Source organism: Aythya ferina (genome assembly GCF_964211825.1).
Source record: "Aythya ferina genome assembly, chromosome: 1".
Classification (NCBI taxonomy): Eukaryota; Metazoa; Chordata; class Aves; order Anseriformes; family Anatidae; genus Aythya; species Aythya ferina.
The window spans coordinates 42,558,994-42,573,224 of NC_140296.1; positions in this window are offsets into that span (position 1 = coordinate 42,558,994).

Genomic DNA, 14,231 nt, shown 5'->3' on the forward strand with positions numbered 1-14,231 from the left:
AATCATACACTCCCTGAAAGACTAAGTTGGTGGTATTATTCCAACTCAGTAGTGACTGACATATGCCAATTTACTTGTCATCATATTCATCATGGCAGTATTAACATTTTCCTAACTAAATTACATTTTTTCTCACAAATGAATTTTTATAGCACCTTCTTAGTGCTACGGACATGCATTTACTACACAATAAGATGAAAAAGAATAAAAAGAAAATAAAATCCACATTTATTCATATAAATTATATATATAAAATTTAGTTTGGGTAAACTGGAAGATGCTTTCAAAAATCAGCTAACATGAAAAGCCTACTTGATAAACATGAATCCTTTTTATAATTTATACTCTGATTTTTCAGCATTCTGCAATATGTTCTGACATATCAGACTATTTGATTATTTAAATATAGTTTTTTATTTAAAAAGAAACAAAATAAAATAATCTACAAACATATGTCAAGTGAGATCCTCTAAAAAGACATGAAGCTGTTCATATACTTAACTGAAAATGTTCAGAAATTTAACTGTAAGTACACAGAATTGAAAGTGGATATATTCTATTTCCAGGTTGAAGCAGTGGAAAACAGGAGTTTTATGTACAATCATTTATTATGAATGAAAACTTTCTAAGTTTCATACACATGCTCAGTGTAGCAGCCAGCAAAGAGTTAAAAGTCTTAACTTCCAAATACTTTGAACGTAAGAACAACAGAAATTTAGAAGCCTCAATATCTTTTTGGATATGGAACAATACACACAGCAGATTTTAAAACTGTGGAAACCATAAAAGTAAAGGGAGAACAACAACAACAACAACAACAACAACAAAAGTGTACACTTGCACATTACCATTCTTATAAGTGCTTCCCAATTTGCAGAAGCTGAAATACTGACATTTGGTTTATATTTGGGAAGGAAACGAACAGTTTTTGTTGAGGTCAGCTGCCTTGGGAGCAGCAATAAAGCATGCAAGTCCCTGGGCTTTACTACATGTTAGTGGAGCTCTTTGACTCAGCCACTGTCAAAACCACGTGACTGGTTGCTCAGTGTAACCTCACCTGCTTGCTTACATGCAGCAATGTGTGGCTAGCCTATCACCAAGCAAAATATTAACAAGGTCATAGTAGTGTAACACACTCCTATAACTCAAAGATTACAAAAGACATTAAAATTCTGATGCCCCATTCATAAGGAAAAGATTGTAATGAGAACAGAGAATGGCACAACATTAATTCATTGTATGACAAAGAATATAATGAGAATGGGAAATAGTACAAACATAACTCATTCTTGTTACAGCTTTAAGATTGTAATGTCATGGTTCATATCACATACTTAGAAAGAAAGGTATGGCAGAAGAAGAGTTGCAGTGTTAAACACAGTTAATCTGAATTCAGTACACATTATTATATACATAATATAATACAAAAATGAAAAATTACTTAGAAATGGTTTGTGAAAATTATTATAATTTCTCCACACATTTTTGTTAACATTTTATTAATGCCTCTGATATGGATGGTTGCAATGTGTGTCTATACTTATTAAAAATAGAATTGTTCTCAAAGTAATTTTATTCATACATATCTTTAGAAATCTATTACAATTAAAAACAAAAATATTGAGGACAGTACCTGTGTTTCTCATGATGAATATTAATCTGCCAGAATAGAGACAGTCATTTAGTCATTTGTCTGACACAGAGAAATTAAATAAAAAGTCATAAAAGAAGTGATATATTTACCTCCTGAAATTATTGAATAATTTTAGTTATTGCTCATATACCACTCACTTAGTGATGTGCAATATCCTACCTAATGTAGTAGACTTTATCGAAGCATTTAACCCATAAGACATTAAAAATCTTTGACCATCCATCTGAGAGTTTGCCAAAGCCCAAAGCAACTTGTTTCATTCATTAGGTGCTAGCCAAGATCATCAAATCAATACATTTTATTTTGGTTTTTAAAGTAAAACATTAACTTTGTAGTCACTTCTGCTAACTGAAAAAGGAAATGTCCTCAAAGACATACCCTGTATATTAAAATTCAACGCCAACAGACAATTTCAATGCAGTAATGATACTACTAGACATTAGCTACATAGTTACCTTGCAACAGAGAAAAGTCTGCATCAAGTGGTCCAAAGCCTTTTTTTCTCTTTACTTTCTCTTCATCTTTTTGATTTCTGCATTCTTGATTGCTCCACTGTCTATTCATTGTATGAAGCTGGGAAGCCCTCTACACATTGCAACCCTAGTTTATTAGCAGGGGCCTCCTTTTGGACCTGTTTGACTTCTACCAAGCTGATGAGGATCCACCTCAACCTCTCACCTCTTGGACAACTGATCTACTTAAAAAGGGAAGCCATTAGTATTACAGACTCTGCTTTTAAAAGAAAATAAAAGTATCCATGATCAAAACTACAGTTTAGGGACCAGCAAGTAGAAGAAGAGCCATTAACAGTTTAATAAGCTAACATAAGTAAAAACAGCACTCAAATTTCTTAAGTAGCAGGTGGGAAAACTACATATCTAGTTTATACTTGCAACGTCAGCTTCAGGAAAACACCTAAAACATTACTTTCTGGGTATTGGTCATCAAAAATCTCTTTCTGTGTCTTGGCCACTGTTAAACCCACTGTGATACAAATATCAAAACAGTACAAGGAGAGAAGAAATAATCACATATGTATACAGCAACAGAAGACTATACTCTGGAAGCACTACCTCCAACTCTGTACACAAGTATATTATTCTCACTTTAGTTCTCTTTATTTACACAGGGTTTGAAACTCCTCACACACTTGCAGGAATTGCATTTCACCATTTCTTATTTATCAGTGTTTGTTGTATCCATGTATCTTTTTTTTTCTGCATTCACACATAGAATGTGAATTTTTATCAAATAAAATCAGCTTCCAAGAGGCAATTGAAAAGCGTATTTGTAACTTAAAGATGATATTCATGTTTAATGTCAAACAGGCAGCATTTTTAAGTGATTCTAGAGATGTTACAGAACAGCATCACTTTTTTTTCCTTAATAGAACAACTCCATTTCCCATTGTTTTTATAAAGGTATGTGGCTCTGTGTATTGGAATATTCCAGAATCACTGAAAGGCTGAAGCTGGAAGGAACCTCTGGAAATCACCTGACCTCCCTGCTCAAGCAGGGCCACCCAGGACAACGTCAAGATGACTTTTAAACAACTCCAATAATGGACACTACCACCTCTTTGAGCCAATATTCAGTCATCTTCATTGTAAAAAAAGTGTTTTCTGATGTTCAGATGGAATCTCACCTGTTTCAATTTGCACCTATTGCCTCTTGTCCTGTCACTGGGCACCACTGAAAAGAGCCTGGCTCTTTTCACTTGGCTTTGGAACCCTCCCTTCAGGTATTTATACATGTTGATGAGATATCCCCCTCAGCTCTCTTTTCTCTCGGCTGAAAAGTCCTGGCTCTTTTAGCCTTTACTTACAGGAGAGATGCTCCCGTCCCTCCCTCATTTTAGTAGCCCTCCATTGGACATTCTCCAGTCGCTCCACGTCTCTGGAGACAGTAATCCATGCTCAGTTTACCAGTGCTGAGCAGAGATTATCAGTGCTGAGCAGAGGAAATATCCAAAAGAATTTGCTCCTGAATTAGGGAAAAAAAAATGCTCTGGATTTGGAAAGAAAAATAAAACAAAACAAAATTAGTAGATTTCATCCAAAAAGTTTAGGACTTTGAATGTTTGAATGTGTGGTGGTTTTACTCAGGTGGGCAGCTGAGCTCCACTACAAATGCTCTCTCACTCCCCCTCCTCAAAGGGAAAAGTGGAGAAAATATGATGGGAAGGGCTCAAGAGTTGAGATAAGGACAGGGAGATCACTCAACAATTATCGTCACAGGCAAAAGAGACTCAGCGTAGGGAGATTAGAAAAATTTATTACCTATTCCTAGCAAGCTAGAGAAGTAAGAAACAAAGAAAACAAACAAAAAAACACCTTCTAAAACACATTCCACCCCTTTCTACTCCCCCCACCCCCTCCAAGTGGCACAGGGGAACAGGGAATGGGGGCTGCGGTCAGTCCCTAGCACTTCTTCACTGCTCCCCCATGGTCACTCTCTGTCCCTGCTCTATGTGGGGTCCCTCCCACGGGATGCCGTCCTTCCTGAACTGAGCCTCTGGAGGCTGCCCACAAGCAGGAGCTCTTCAAGAACTGCTCCCACATGGATCCATACCACGGGGTCCATCCATCAGGAGCAAACTGCTCCAGCACGGGTCCCCCATGGGTGGGCAGCAGCTCCCACCAGACCCCCTGCTCCTGCATGGGCTCCTCTCCACGGGCTGCAGCTCTGGCCCGGGGCCTACTCCTGCGGGGGCTCTCCATGGGCTACAGCCTCCTCCAGGCCACATCCACCTGCTCCACTGGGGGCTCCTCCACGGGCTGCAGCGTGGAGATCTGCTCCATGTGGGACCCATGGGCTACAGAGGGACAGCCTGCTCCACCAGGGACTCTTCTGCAGGCCACAGGGGAACTTCTGCTGAGTGCCTGGAGCACCTCCTGCCCTTCTGCACTCACCTTGGGGTATGCAGGGCTGGTTCTCACTCCTTACTCTCCCAGTTGCTGTTGTACTGCAGGACTTCATGTATTTATTTTTTTTTATTTTTTATTTTCCCCCCCTTTCTTAAATCTGCTCTCACAGAGGCACAAACAACATCGCTCATTGGCTTGGCTCTGGGCTGTGGTGAGGCCCTTTGGAGCCTGCTGAAACTGTCCCATATCTGAAATCGGGCAGCTTCTGGACTCCTCTCAGAAGCCACCCTCTCCCCTTCCCCCCACCCCAAAATCTTGCCACGCAAATTCACTCCAGAATGATATCAACATCTGAATGTGAACCCTTGCTATATTATTGGCAATCTAAAACAGATTTATTGTGATAAAAATAACATTTCTTTTTCTCTCCTCTAAAAATAACATTTCATTTCTTTTTTCCTCTAAAAGGAAAGTTACAATATTAACAAAACTATAAAATTGTACCACATGGAACACTTAGAGTACTCATTTGTCCAGAAGACTATTATTTGTCAACAATTGCGGTACTATTTTCAACAAATTGGTTAAAAAGTAAAAGAAATTGCATTTATGTGGTTACTGCTTTTTTCTAGTCTGGGTGGATTTATTTGATCCTGTATTTATACAAATAAGTACATTCCAAATTTGGCAAATACGTTTTTTATAGGATTAGTTACATTTGAGTATCCATATTACAATCAAGCACATTGTCAAATTGAGAGGTGCAAAGACAGTGAGAAGAGGAAAAAACATTATTGTGTGAGGGATGTTATGATAGTTCTGTATGCATAATACATGCATCCCAGGAGGCAATTGTGCATCTGTTACATATATTTATGTATTTTTATTTGTAATTTTTGAGATATTTAAGATTTATGGTTATAGATTCTTTCCCCTTAAAGACAATAAAAGGAAAACATGCATCAAGGGTACAATTTTGTTAGTGAATGAAGTAAGTAGGGTGTGAAAGTTGTGCATGTGGTAAGCTCTGTGAAGGTTAAAAAAAAATCTGTTTTAACACTTAGTAGCCTTTCTGCAGTGGCTTTCAAAATACTTTCAAAACAAGGCTAATAGATTTGATCTATGTGCAGCTAAAGTATGGTTCTGTTCATTATAATGACTGAAAGAGGGTAGGAAAACAATTGCTAGATGTTAAAGACTAACAGAGAAATGATGAAGACATTTTGTGAGTGAAAAGAAAAATCCTGAAGTCTCAGGGAGTGAAGGAGGTGATGATAAATGAATACAACAACACAAGGGTAAAGAGACAGAAATGATAAAATGGCTAAAGAGACAGACAGTTTTATACAACTAACTTATTTGAAGAAACAATGCACTGCCTTGTACTGTAATGACATCTCCTGACCATTGAATTTTCTATGAAGAGACAGATGAGTCTTCTACTAGTTTCCATTATACAGCATGTATTTCTTAGTCTCTGTTATACAAGAGATTTAAAAACAACAGCTTCTTCAGAAAATTCTTAGATTTTTTTGGAGGGCAGAGAATAATATTTCTGGTGTTCGGTTTTAACTCTTTGAAACGGTGACTTGAGTATAGCTTTTTCTGAGCAAAAAATGACCATCTATGGGAAGAAACAAACAGGCATGCCTCAAGGCACAGATGAACCAAAAAGAAGCTGCAACTTCGAGGTTATGCATTCTCTACTATTGTCTGTTATATGGTTTCCTGAAGTTTCTTCTAAAACATCTTGTATCAGTCACTGTTGGAGACAGGCTGTTAGACCAGATGAAGTGCTCATCTTATCCAGTGTGTCAAATGCTATATATAAAGCTAAAAAACACAATGAACTTTAAAGATAGATATGGACCAAACCCTGAAAGTGAAAATATAAATTTGATATACAATATATTCGTCTCCAATCTTTGTTATTTCAAAGCAATCATCATCTGCCTGAAGAAATTGAAACTTTTAAAATAGTTTGGTAAGTAAAAAGCTGTTTTTACAAACTGGCATAAAAACATATTTTCTTATACTTTCAATGACAAAGCTCTAGTAACTCATATTTGCCTAAGTTGGAAGGAAGAAGTCAAGCTGTTACCAATTTCTTTCTTCATTGCCTAAATGCAGTTTATAAAAGAGATCTATATTAGGATATAGGATAACTCCTATCAATAATATTATACTGCATTGAAAAATTACATTTACAAATCATATATGAATATAATGGTATATTTATCAGTTAAAATTTCCAGTACCGATCTACCCGTAATTTCTTAGCTACTTCCAGAAATGGCATATTAATATCATTTATATAACACATAATATATAATATAACAAATAATGACTTTCCTATCAAGAAAGAGCAATGCAAATACTTTAGTGTTATACATTGTCTCAACACCTGGCAATATATGCTAAGTGATAAACTGCCACAAGCAACTAAAAGCCTTAAAACAAAACTTGAAGTAACAAAAAATCAAAATACAAACAAAAGACATTAGATAAATTTGTTTGTCATAGATAAATGTATTATTCTCAGCTGAAATAGACATTTTCTGACACTTTTTTTTTGTGTGTGTGTGAGCTACACTATTGGTATAAATTATTTTATAGTATTATTTTATATTTAATGAAGAAATTTGTGTCAATGCTTATGTTACAGAAACAGGTATTCACAAACATTTGAGGGAGAAAGAGAGAAGCACATCTTTACGCATGCTTACTAATCGAATTTCTGACCCCCTAGCAAAATTGTCTCTACTAGCATAATTAGGCATGTTTTAGCACAAGTACTAGAAAGACAGGTATTCTTATACTAAGTATTTTCAGATAGTTTCCTTTGTTATTGTAATGAGAGTTTACCACCTTAAGTTAACAATAGGAAGAATAGAGTCTTTGATTTAACTTTTTTTTTTTTTTTTTTTTTTTTTTTTAACAATTGTGCAGGTTTGTTTGTTTGTTTGTTTGTTTTTTTGCTTGCTTTGGGAATACTACAATAGGAAAGTACTCTCTGAAGGCCTCATATTTTTTAACTGGTGGTGGGGAGAGACTAATTTTGCCCATTGCAGTAGCTCCAAAGAAGATTCAAGTTACTTTTTTTAAATTTTGAAACTTTTAGTTTTCCAGCCTTTTTGTTAAACAGCTCCATTCATCAGTAGAAGGTAAATCAATGGGTTGCAGTTGAAGACAGCTATTTAAGATGTTTAAACCATACATTTAACTGGCACGTTTAAAATTAAAGAGTCAGAGTCAACTCCAGTACATAAAAATGTATAAGCACATAAACTATAGCGCTCCATTCCTTGACTTAAGAGGCATCATACCAGCCACTTCATCTCTCATGGGTATGCCCCAAGTCTCAACACATGATGATTTGCAATTGTTCTTTGTACATGCTCAGTTGTAAGAACACAAAGGTCTGTCTACAGTGGAGTAAACTTAAGACACTGATCTCAGATTTGAAACATTAATTTTAATAAGCCAGCTCACTTATTTTACTGGCTTCATGGTTTCTTGTTATCCTAATCAAGAACAGAACTGCTACTCCTGGCATAGTTGAAGCAATAGTTGAGAAAGATAATTCTGGTACTCAGAACTGTTAGCTCTATTACTGCCAATAGCGTCAGTTATGATGGTTCTTTCTGAAGAAAGACAGCTTTTATTTAGAAAATGAATTAACACCACACCTGATTAGTAAACATTGCGATGCCCAGCAGAGAGCAAACAGAAAGAAATGACTGTGGGTTCCTAGGTTAACATCTTCTAGTGTCTCAGGGTTAAATGTCTATTCAAAGGAAAAGCTGAAGACCAATGGAGAGTTCTGGCAAAGGGGCAGGGGGGAGAGGGAAAGAAGGATGTTAGAATGTTAGAATGTTAGAATGTTAGAATGTTAGGAAGGAAGGAAGGAAGGAAGGAAGGAAGGAAGGAAGGAAGGAAGGAAGGAAGGAAGGAAGGAAGGAAGGAAGGAAGGAAGGAAGGAACTTTTCCTGTTGTTCATTTTATTTCTATTTCCCCCAGGAAATAGAATCTTTATGAACAAGTGAAATTTTTGAGTTAGAGGGCTATACCACCCTTCCACATCTAGTCAGGAAGTGCCCGTATGCTGGATACATTTGTCCAAATGGAAACACAATCTTTATTTGAAGCTAGGTGACCATCAGTAACAAGCGTTCAAGATGTCTGAAAGAGGTGACATAAATCTAATCCAATAAGTAGCCACTCAACCACTCTTTAAATATTTTATCTAAAATTTTATTTATTTATTTATAAATGTTATTTATATATTTCATATATAAATAGGCTTTCTAGTTTTAATCAGTAACTAACTAGCAGATTCCCTGCTCTAGCACAGTTATTCCCATTTATTTCGGACCTCAACAGCACATTGTGTTTCAGTTTCAAGCTGCCTCATATTTCACCTGTGCTGTGTGGAAAAGCTAAATTCTCCATGACTGGTCCCAGGGATCTGAAATGATGTATTTCCATGGTGAATGCTGCATACTGTGCAGATTCCTGTTTCTCTCTGAACCCCGAGAAAACTGGACATGTTTTTGAAAGTGAACTGCCATAACTGCAAAGGATATTCTAGCTGGTTAGCATTTGTAACTCATATGGCCCAACGCTTTGCATATAAATGGCAAATATTGTCCAGAGTTTGTAAAGACTACAAAGACAGCATAGAAAATGGCTAGCACTGCTGTAGTTAGGAAAACACACAGCACTAATCTCTGAGCAGGTACTGAATGAATAGTCAGTTCTGGCTAATATAATCCCCAGAATCAGATGTCTTCTTAAAATCCATTACGAAAGTATTCCCCTTAGAACAGTAGTTAGTTTCATCAATTCACAGCTTTATGACCTAGCCAATTAATATGAGTGATATCCTGACTTCCGCTCATAAAAACAATCTCTCTCTAATGCTAGTATAATTTGGAGATATAATACTCAAAGAACTAGCTTTCTGAACACTGAGGATGATACTTTGTAAGAGCTCATATACCATTACGCAAAACCTGGATTTCCAAGGTGATGAATTTCCTTTTGAAGACATATGACTGAATAGCACCCACTAAAAATGCATGAAACATTTAAAGTACATAGAGGAATCAGCATTCTGTCAAATACTCCACACACAATTTTCCTCAGACTAACTAAGATGGTAATGCTGAGGTCTCCAGTTTCTCTGCATGTTGCTCTAATTTTTTATACATAGCCTGTTACAGTGGGCCAAATTTGATTTAGGGACTGGCATGTTCATCTCAGTGGAAGTTGCATTCAACTTCCACTAAGGCCAAATAAGGCCTTAGATATGATAGCCATTGCTCTCTAAAAATTTATATTTCTTATATTATTAATTTGTTGTTGTTGTTGTTGTTGTTGTTGTTGTTGTTGTTGTTGTTGTGGGGGGACCTTATAGCAGCACAAAGATAAAGGCTATTAGGATAACTATATCAGGTAGTGGTGCTGATTATTTTGTTTACTCAGCCTTAAGTAAGATTTCCTGTGAAAAAGTTGGAATTTACTCACCATGGCAGATTCTGAATTTTTAGTATTGCTGAATTTCTTCAAAGAATATAATGCAAGAATGGATTTTGTTGGATTTCACTCTCAAAGGACAGTTTCTGCCTGAATTAATTTTTTATTTAGTTTTCTTTCACATTTCCATTCAATTCAAATTTGGCATATTTCATTAAGATGACAGATTTGGGTTTTTGCTTTGGGAAATATTACAACTTTTAATGTTATAACATAACTTGCAAGAGAGACAGAAATTTGATAGGGAGAAAACTGGTATCAGCTTCTTCAGAGTATAACATATGTCCCATTGTACTATGGACAGACATTTTAAGAAAAATGACCATTGTCAGATATTGTCTCAACTTGATTACTTGGCAGTTACCATTCACATACACATTCACATACACATGCATTCACAGGAACAAGTGTGGTGTAATTTGCCCTTAGAGAGTATTTGGAATATCTTTACCCTATCACCAGAATTTTAACTCTGATTATCTCCGTTCATCGTTTAATAGAGCCTCTGTCTCCCTATCATCCTCCCATCTGATAACAGGCAGGATCTAGGGATACCATGTTCCTAGCCATAGTACCTCACTTAAACACCTGAGTGTGGGACAGGTAGTTAACACCCTTAGCTGTTTGTATGACTTCACACAATACCAGACAGTTACTATTAATCTTATCATGAAGCAAAATATTTACTAGATAGGTAGCCATTACACTCCAGACAGTTGGTAGTATATCCTTGTTCATACTGTCAGCTATTGAGATTTCAAGAGACACAGATTTTAATGACTGCTTCCAACAGTCAGAGTCAGACTATGATGCCCCTGCATCCTATATGTAGGGAATCCAGCCATCTTCAAAATCCATCCTTCACTTAGAGACACTTGAGACAAATTAATTCTGGACAATGTAACCACAAAGCTTTCTGAAATTCAATTACTATGTGTTATATGTTCTGTAAAGCACTATTCCCACATGTGAGAAGCAATTTTTTCATTACTATTACTCAACAAATATGTTTGGAAGGGCAGCTTGTATTTGCTAATCATGGTGACATAATTTAAAAATTCAGCCTCTAACTATCTGTGGGTCAGTAGTTTTGGATATTGGAGGTTTACTTCTGTTAAAAGTCACAATTAGGGAATTGACTTGGTCTGGGTGACTTTTATTCTGGAAAGAAACAAAGAGGAAAAAGGACCTGACAGGAAGAATCCCAAACTTACGTACAAAATAAAGTAAATGAAAATGTGGAAAATAATTTAAATTGCTTGACTGTCATTTAACAAATTTCCCAGTGAATTGTCCCATTTTTCTACCTTATATGGGGGTTTATTATCCTATCTCATCTTATCTAGGTCACAACCTTGATGCAAAAGTACTCGTTCTCTGTTCTGTAGAATTATTTACATTGCAGAATTAGAGAATTTGGATATTAGAACAAGTCTTCTGCAAGTTTCAGCTTTCATAGCTGTGTAGATTTATCTGAGCTTAAAACCTTATAAATAGGCAGCTGAAGGGTCAGTCTGTCTGAAAATATCTATAGGCATTAGAGATCAAAGCACTGTAGAGAAAAGCTATTTAAAAATGAAGCTACTTAAATATGAGTTTCATCATAACAAAACAACAAAACAAAACAATCAAAACACATTATAAATATCCTGGAGAAAAGAGCTATGGAGTGATCAGCAAATGAGCTAATTTAAACTTCTTTTTTCCATCTATACCTTTCTGTAGTAAGTTCTGTCCTCCCCATGATTCAGAGAAAAGTGCACCCCAAGTAGTTAGACAAACAACGTTGTAATTTTGTCAAGGCTGAGAGAGAGATTTGATTCATAATTTCTAATAGTAGAAATAGAAGGGGAAAAAAAAGCCTTTAGTGGGGATTTTCTTGGATTCTATTTTATTTTATTTTATTTTATTTTATTTTATTTTATTTTATTTTTATTTTATTTTATTTTATTTTTACTTTTTGGTGTTAGTTTAGTAAACTGGGAACCTGAGCAAGTAAGGCTATCGAGGGCTGCATAACTTCTGCACTTGATCACAGCACTTCACAGTTTCTCACATAGCTATGTTATTTACTTGCATGCAAAAATATGTTGTCTTATTCTTTCATTTTGCAACATATATCTGATGGGATCCTGCAGATAGCAGAGAACTCAGTTCTTGTACCCCAAACATGAATTGACAGACTGAGTTTCCTTCCTTCTCAGAGATTTTTTTTTCAAACATGAACAGATGGAATGTTTAGAGGGGATACATTTGAACTTTCATCCAGATTTATAAATTGATATCTTAAAAACAAACAAACAAACAGCAACACTAAACCATGTTGGGCCTATTTATTTCTTATATTCACAGGAATCTTTATATTTCTGCTTGCCTCTGCTGTGCCAATTTGATTTATTTTCAGACATATCTGATCTGGTCCACAAGGGAATCACCAGACACATCACAGAAGCTTCCCAACCTCTTGGGAATATGATTGCTTCTTTTTCTTATGCTAGTTCACTTTGTCCTCCAAGTAAGAATTCAAATGTCAATCATTTTTTGTTCAATTTCATGGGCTAGAATCACAAAAATGGCAACCAATCCAATTGCAAATTACTTGATGAATCTTCTTTGAAGAGTTGCCAATAATGCTAATCATCAAATGGTTGAATCCAGCTCTGTAGAAATGCATTTGTGAAGAACAGCAATCTCTGTGACTTTGACAAAGGAACTGCTGACTTGCCTCACTGTTTGTCTTTTGATGTGAAAGAGCAAATCGATTTATAGAGCTTTTGCTTGCAGATGTAGGATATGATTAGTATGCAGAAAGACCTTTCTACAGTGTCATTTGTTTATTTAGCTGTCTCTGCACTCAGCCCTGATTGTATATACTTAATTAATGTATACAAAGCTAAAAGAAATAAAATCCTGGAATCATGATCATAGAATACTGTACTATATGTCATTCATCACCAGGAAAATGTTATTTATATTTCATTGACTACAAGGAAGGGAAATGTATACATTTAAAAAACTGTTTCAAAAAAGTCCTTATGTTTGTCAAAACCAGTCAGTTATAGATACACCAAAAAGTGTCAATGAAAGCTGTTTGATTTAAGTAGGAGGTTCTTTTTCCCAGTGTTTAAATTTTTATTCCAAGCAGTTGTTGAGTCTTTATAAAAAGTACCTCTGATGCCTTCCTGAGGTCAAAGTACTCTGTAAAACATCCTGAGAGACCTGCATCATTCCGTTCTTCAAGGCCTTCTGATTTCGTTGCTTGGAAATTTTAGCTGAGAAAGAGTTTAAAGAGGAAGGCAGAGACACTAGAGACCTTCATGTCAATAATGAATGATCAATAGAAGTCACACACTAGAAAATTGACATTCAGTCAGCAATTCTGTGTTATTCATGCACATTTTACATTGTCTATTCAAGTTTCTTGTGGAAAGTAGACACAGATAGAAAGGCATAAAAAAGTAGAAATCGTCAGAATATCAAATAATGAAATCCAGAGTGACATCTAGTGACATGCTGCATCAGAAGCATGAGCATTTAATTGCTTAAATATACTGATTTTACTAGTCATATTAATTACAGCTTTCCAGAAAAGTTATTTAAAAAGGCGTTACAGAAATTTCTAACAAAATACATTCTGTAAGCTTATGAGACCCTTTGGAAATTAACTTACTAAAATGTTTGCTCCTGTCTGTTATTAACATAAATTCAAGTGGCAAACAAGTTTTCTACAAAAGCACTTTACAAGTTTAGTATCACTTATGTTACAATTAGTTTGTCAGTACAGATTCACCTTATAAATAACTTCCAAACCTGAACTGGAAGAGCTTAGACTCTTATATCTTTCTTCCATAAGCACCAACTTAAAATCATGAGTTTACATAATTTTTGAGGTCTTTGTACCATTTTCAAGATTGCAGAGCAATGTCTTCAAAGCAAGTTGCACTCAGCCTTCTGTTCTAAACTTTTCCATTGGATTATCTGGGAGAATCTGGTGTCTGGAAGTACTAGAACAAAGCAAACTTTTATTTAAAAAATGAAATACTGTTCTCAACTTAGTTTCCATCGAATAGACAATAATTCCCTTTATTAAAAAAATAAGTAAAAGCAATTTATGTTATTAAAAGAAAAATGAAAGGGCTGTTGAATGAAACAGGCTGTTGAACAATAAAATA